The sequence below is a fragment of the Cariama cristata genome, unplaced genomic scaffold (genome assembly GCF_000690535.1).
Source record: "Cariama cristata isolate BGI_N322 unplaced genomic scaffold, ASM69053v1 scaffold29511, whole genome shotgun sequence".
In the NCBI taxonomy this organism is placed as follows: Eukaryota; Metazoa; Chordata; class Aves; order Cariamiformes; family Cariamidae; genus Cariama; species Cariama cristata.
In genome coordinates, this window is record NW_009598410.1 from 88,911 (window position 1) to 96,485 (window position 7,575).

Below are 7,575 nucleotides of genomic sequence, written 5' to 3' on the forward strand. Positions count from 1 at the left end.
TCAGAGAAGAAACAGACACTGAGGATAAAAACTAGGCACTTCCAGGAGTAATGGAAATGGAGCTACATCTGGTCATTTAAAGACCTGGAAAAACAAAGACTTGAAAAAAGCAATTAAAGAGGAAGAGAAGGACGAATTGGTTTTATTTAAGGAAAAAAAAAGTGCTACCAGCTACAGATGTGACTACATGCTGAATTTTTAGAAAAGTCTCTGGTTTTATTAACTTGTCCAGGTGTTTTGTGATGTGTGTTTTACAATCTTCCTTACTAGATATAGAAGATCATGAAGTTAACACAACTCGAAATACTTATTCAAGACCCTTTCTCAGGCCTTCAGAAGTTCTTGCTTGAGAACTTTCTCCTTCTCCTTGTGTTATCTACTGTTATCCTAAGAGCAGCTCTAAAAATAAAAAAAAAAAGAGGAAAAATTAATTCCTTGCTTCTACTGACCTGACTTAATTGCATTACTTGCATAATTTCTTATCGAATTCTTGCTAAGTTTTATCTGTCTGTACATCTGTGTCAGGCTGCGGAAGTGTTTCTTTGGCCCCAACAGATCACAGCTTAACACTAGCATGTTATTCAGTAAGAATATGAAAACAATGGTGTGCCTTGGGCTGTATGAGATGGAGCTGTAGGCCATACCTGGTGCCTGGGTTTCAGGCTCTCCTTTTCTAATGTAGTCTTTGTTCTGCACTCTTCTTTTTGGCTTTATCTTTCAAACCTCTCGGGTTGCCCATTCTCTCCTACCTTCCTGCATACTTCCCATCCTTAGGTCTGTATCTGCCCAGACAACAGTGGACATTGCTTGGGCCACAGTTGGGTTTTGGTGTTAAAGTAGAAAGATCACGGGAATACCCACATGTGCAGTGGGGATTTTCTGGAAAAGTATGAACTTCACTTTTTCAGTTGATAATTTCATTTATTGCAAGCAATGATCAGATCTGGCACTGTTGTAATTAAAATAACACACCTTCCTAGATTTCTCCGAGCCTTCTCCAGATGCATAGAAGTGGGGTTTCTTTTCTTCCTGCATCTCAGAAGGCTCCTTCAATTTTCTCTAATTAAACTCTCATCTTAATAATACCTTGGCTGAATGCCAAGATATGAAAATTCTTCAGGAAGTAATCTTTTTAGAGGATTATAGCAGATTAAAGCACCATCCTGTGTTTAAAGACTTCAGCATACCTTCTGAACAGTTAGGGATCGCAATGGTTTCAGAATATGTTGTCATGCTTATTAAAGGATTGCTGTAAGTAAAAATGCAGACTTGAGAGGGAAGGGAAATTCTTTATTAGCATTTTTCATTCTCAGTCTGGATGGTGTTTGTAGCATGTGCAAGGATAAGCACAGGATGATTTCAATATTCTAAAATGTATGGGTTTACTGGAGCTACTGGTTGACGTCAGGAATGGTATCAGTTATGTTAGTCCTACCTGATTATACTTCCAAGAAGCATTTTGCCTGCTCAGAACTTGAAACTTCCTGTAGAAAACAAAATCAAATGGATGATAGTTTTTTGAAAACTTTTTTTGCAGGTTTTCATAGTCAGTGGTAGTGTAAACTAAACAAGGAAAACCAGTGAAACTTCAGAAACATTAACTGAGATGAAAATCCAATTGTGCCAGCTGTAGCCTAAATCCATGTAAGCCAAAATAAAGGTCCTGGCCCACAAAAGGCTCAGTTTTCAAAGACTCTGGGTAAAAATATTCAGAGCCTCATTAAATTCACTTTGATTGATCTCAATTAAAACAACTAAGGAACTTTTTCAGAGTGCATTGATATTATTTTAATGACAATAAAGTAACATTCCTAAAAGCCTTTTGGTTCGTAGTAAATTAGATAATAGTTTAGCTGTGAAAACAATTCGCCACCTTCATTAACGGGGCTGTGTGGTCTGGGGCTTTTGGTGGAATGATCAGAGTGGGAACAACAGACTTTAAAGAAAGGGAGGGAAAACATGGGCATTTTGAACATGCACTTTGAAGGTTAGTTGTGAGCATTGTTACAAGGAGTGGGCAGACTGCCAGCACACAACTGTCCTTCATGTAGTTTGGTTTTTTTAGCCAGTGGTGTCTGACTACATTTTGAACATGTAGTCCTTACCTTTTCTCTCCTGTGCTTCTTGATGTGAAAAAAATAGTTTTTTCTATCCCTTGTTAGGTACATTAAAGAATAGGCCAGCTTGTCACAAGCTGGAATCTAATTATTTCCTGTATTATGGGGACATTGCTGCTCCTCCAGTGCCTTCATTAAGTTCCTGATTCCAACTGTGCCAAATTCATTAGTTTTGTGGTGCTCAAGACCTGCCTGTGCCCTCTGTGAGCATACTGGTTGTCTCAGGAAGAAATGGAAAAGGGTTCATCCTGGGCCTCATGTGTGACACCTGTGTGACAGATCAGATGGTCCCCACCCTCAAAAGTTAGAAATGCTGATGGTCATCTTAGCTGCTGCTAACCATTTCATACTATGCTACCTGAAGATTCAAAAAATCCAACCTCTATCTTTTTAACCTAGATAAGCAGTGTATGGCAGCAGCCTGGAAGGGAAATGGGAAGAATAAATACTTTTATAGGTGCTAGAAGCACAAGTACGAATATTCATAGCTACCATTCCTAGAACTGAAATTCTGTGATGAAGCTTGAACATGCAAGCATGCCTTTTAATGCTGCAGAAGCTGCTCTGCAAGAACAGTGGTAGCCTAAGTTTTTCTTCCTACAGCATTGTTATATATCTCTACTATCCCGATCTAATGACGGACAGGCCAGCTCTGATGGTCACATAGTCCCACAACACTGGTGGTGATGCACCCTGCAGCGAGGCTGCCCTGGAGGACGTGGAAAGAGGGCTCTGCTGCTGTGTGGCTAGCTGTGCCTAGTCCCTCTCATATCCCCGAAAAGAAAGCCATGGCTATGAAGAGGTGTTTTTATGATTCGCAGTATATATGCTGATCCTTATGGCTGTGTAATTCGAAGAAACCTTAGAAATGGTGATGTGCTGTAGATGTATTCAGGCCAAAGATTGAAGGGGCTGCCAAGATGCTGAAGTCCTTAAAGTTGTCCGTTCACTGTTCCTCTGTAGCAACTGAGGGTCTAGCCCAAGATATTATGAACTTGGAGAAAAATCAAACTGTTTAAAAATAGAGACTAGCCTCCAGTATAGGTTTTTCAACAAAGCTACTCATTTTACTGACAATGCTACTCACCTTTGTCTCAGACTTCCATTTCAGACAACATTCTGATTTTTGGATCTGCTTGACACAAAGCAAATGTTTTTGTCCTGCCTTGTTGTTCAATTTTTGAGAATGCCATTCTTAACTTTACATTTAATGCCCCTTCTACAGTCAAAAACTTGAATTGTCTTTGTGATCAAGGGGTTTGCTATTATAACAATCCACATGTATTTTCTAATGAAGCAGGTGGCAACGACACACTGCATTTGATCTCTTGACAGCTGTGCTCCATGTGAGATATTAAAGTATTAGAGTAATTTCTTTAAAAGTTGTGTGAGATTAATAAAGACTATAACACTAACACTTGTTGCATTGCAATACATGCTTTACTCCCTGGCGCTGTATCCAGCCCAAAGTAGATTATATTTAGACTCAATGCTTGACATTACATGAGACTCAATTAATAGTTATTTCCTTTATTTATCATCTATGACACAATGCCTTTTTTGCTTTTAATTGAAATATCAGACAATTTTTTTTCACAAACACGTAATGCATATGTTGAGTTGCAATCTCTAAAATAGAGAAGATTTTAAAAAGGCTATGTCAATTAGTGACTATGGATTGAGCATGCACTTGATTTTTACTCCTCATGCCCTTTCCTATTATTTCTGAATACCTAATGAGCGATCACAATTCCCAGCCCTCTTGCCTGCAGTGCACCATTATAGAGCTGTGCTTCATTTTCTTATGGAGAAGCAAAGGGAACCACACAGCATGTTTTCAAATTTGCATTGCTGAGTTGGAAAATGGGGACATGACCTGTAGTAGCCTCTATTACAGTGACTGTGAGAATTAACACTCTTGTTTAGCATTTACATTATTGCAGTGAGTACTGGGTTGGACTAGACGATCTCTGAAGATCCCTTCCAATCAAAACCATTCTGTGATTTTAAACAAATACGGCAAAAGCTCCTAACGAGCCTTTCTGCACTAAATGAGAAGAAATGTTAGTTGTGCCAGGATATATGGCATATAATATTAGAAGAAACTCTGCAAAAGCAAATTATGTGTCTCATTTGATCATGCAGGGCTTACTGTAAAGATGAGTTATGTGCTCTACCAGGTTTCCTGTAATAATCTTAGATGTTAAGGACACAGCTACAGACAGTTTGGGAGAGGAAGGCTTTGCATGTATAAGTCACATTTTGTAGAAATGCTGGCTTTGCCCAAAGAATGATTCATCTAGATTTTTGGCTTTATATAAAAACCCCAATTTTATTTGCTGTAACATAGACAAAAATAGCAGCTTAGCTCTCTTTCTCTCCATTGTTCCTTGCCAAAAGACTACACTGTTTTAATCAAATGCCTACTCTATTTTAGAGATTAATCTTAGTAAACATAAATAAACAGTTTTCCATTACAAGTGAGATAAATAGCATTGTTATTCTCTATAATAAGTCCTAGTTGAGAATCTCAGTGTTTTACAACCATACACCCCGACTCCTTAAGAGCTATCATGCCTTAAAATAGCTTTGATACAACTTGGCATCAATGGATCAGGTGATTTAACATGGCTGAAGTGAGTGCAGTTTTCATTTGATAGGAAATCTGAGACAAAATGCTTTCCAGGAAGCTGGACTAAAGCCTTTGAGCTGAAACCAGTATCCAGAATTTCTGACTTTAGATGTTATGCTTAATCTGGCAAGCATTTTGACATGCTGGCATGTCTCTGCCATGTTCATTACCAGTTAGAAATAAGTTGAAGGGCAGCTGTGCTTGCGGAGAGATTCTCCCTGCCACTTAACACAAACTAAACCTCTAGATGCAATCTGAAGTAAATAACAGTAATCTTTCTGCCACTTTGAGGCTTTGCAATAGCGTAAATACAGGCTTCCTTGTATTCAGTATGTGGCTGTTGTCAGTGGATCGGGTCTGAGTACAGCCCTCATTCCCTGAAGACTGACAACTTGCCTTTCTGTCACTTCCCTGGAAGCGTATGCAGGTTAAAACTCCCTTTAGGTCACAGCTGCTTTTTTCAGACAACACAGCAATGTCATGGTTCATAAATTAAGAGGTCAATTGTTTGTCACTGCAGCTGAAAATATCTCCCTGAAAGGCCTCTGAGAGATTCTTTAAAATGCTGGCACGTTTGTTTCTATGACAATGGTCCTTTGAAAAGAATGTTTTCTGATACTTATCAGGAAAGAAACATCAACAGTGTGATGCCTTATCATTTTGGACTCATTAGCATATAAACCTTTGCTAGGCTGTTTGGAGTGTCACTTGACGTTCCTATTGTTGATTACAGGGAGAGTTAAACCTATGCCACATAAAACTCAGTAGCATTGATAAATGTAATTTTCAGCTTTTTTCTTTCCCAACTACAGGCATGATTTTCTGGAACACAGTCAAAACCAGTGCTCTTCACTCACGCAGCTGTACTACCAAATCTCAGGGGCTGCTTCATCACATGTCCATGCTCATAAGAGGGTAGGTGTCATCTGAATCCAGATGACATGACTGCCAGGCCATAAAACATTGGGTTCTTTATGAAAGTCACCAAAACCACCCAGGACTGTGTTTCAAACTGTGAGGACATGTAGAACACGTGTTACACAGAGTCTGCAGGCTGTATGTCTCAGCGTAGTCACCTCTCTCTAATCAGTTTACTACCGCAGCAAGCTTTCCAGAGCATCACTGCTGCCCAGTGACTGTGGGTTTAACCAAGCAGAGAAGCTTCTTCTGGTGTCTCGGCCTTGGAGGAGGCTTTTCACTGCCTGAGCAGTGGAAGAGGAAATGGATGTACTTCCTGCAGCAAGGACCATCTCCTCGATTGTGTTATATATGTTAAATGCTTTGTACTGTGAAAACTGAGCATGTCTCTTGCTTGGCTGTACCTGATGACCAACAGGTCCTCGGTCTCCTATGAGAGAACTCAAAGGAATATCTTGTATAGTACTTGCTTGGTAATGTTCCAGAATATACTTTTGGATAAAGAAGGTAAATAACTAGCAGAACTTTTTGTTGTGAATTTCATTATTAAATTATTGATTGTAAACTCTGGGTTGTTGTGGATGAAGACAAAAGGCTGGAGCAGCAGCATAACCCTCCTAGTTGTGGTAGCGGTGCACAGCACTGCAAAGAAGCCCCAGCCAGTGACTCCAGCCACATGCGTGCAGTAGTCCCAGAGTATCCTTGATTCTTCTATAGGAAGTGTGCTGTTTTTTGATGACATGAACATGATTATCATGTTCCTATGAACTCATTCATGGGAACCAGTAGGTGAGTCTCCGTGCAAGCATTGTGGATTGACAGTTCCTTGCAGGTCAGCTGTCTGTCAACATATCTAGTCTTATTTTCCTGTTCACTGTGTGACCATGCATTGCTGATCTTGTAATTTTACATTTAGGAAGAACATAACTTAGTGCACTCAGGGGCCTTCCTCCATTTACAGTAGCCAAGAGGACAGTTAATCTTGATGGACCGAGTATATCTATAGGCTGGGGAAGGAGAAGGAGGTAGATTTAACACCTCCCTTTTTAAACATGATCTTCAACTCTGTTCTCCTCAGCCTGCATTAGAGACTGGACTGCTGCAGCCAGGTACTGTTGCTCATGGAATAAAATTTTTGCTGTGTAGTAAATACCTGGGAAATAATTGTATCTTTTTTTCCTCACAGTTCAGCAGATCCTCTTGGTACAGCCTTCAGATTTGGGATGAGCAGGAGTCTTTTGTTACTTTGAGACCCTCATCCTCCTCAGAGGAGTGTTGGCTGAATGTGCAGATGACAGACAATGTGCAGTTTAGACCATTGCTTATCAATACAAGTCAAAATGAAAGAGAACAGATGCGGGGGTGAGTGGTTGTGGGGTGTGTGTGGGTATTGAGGGGTGTTCTTGCCTGTTTCATGCCTCAAGTTCTGGTTTTTATCTTTCCAAATAGAAGCCTGGAAAGATAGGAACTGATTATGGCTATAGCTTGTTAAAGAAAGCCTACAGAAAACTATTGACTGATTAACTTCATATCAACAGTCTGAGCTGCACGATTTTAGCTAGTAATTAAGAAGGAATATGTACCGTGATTAAGTTTCCTTCACAGGCAACTGAATGATTCTCTTTCCCGTGTGGACAAATGTTGAAATAAAAAGAGTGAGCATGTGTACAAAAGGCATGTCTTCTCTTCAGTGCTCTGGCATTTCTCAAGAACTTTGGTAATTTTAGTCTAACCTTTAGATAATGTGACCTTGATAGATTGCAAAAATTAATTGTAGTTAAGGAGTACAATAAGACATGAGATGCCAACTTCATTGCTGGAGTAATCAAGCAGATTTGAAAAGAGCTTCCGCAGTTATGTTATGGATTAATGGGTCAGAGATGTTATATTTTAAAAAAAGCCACTCCT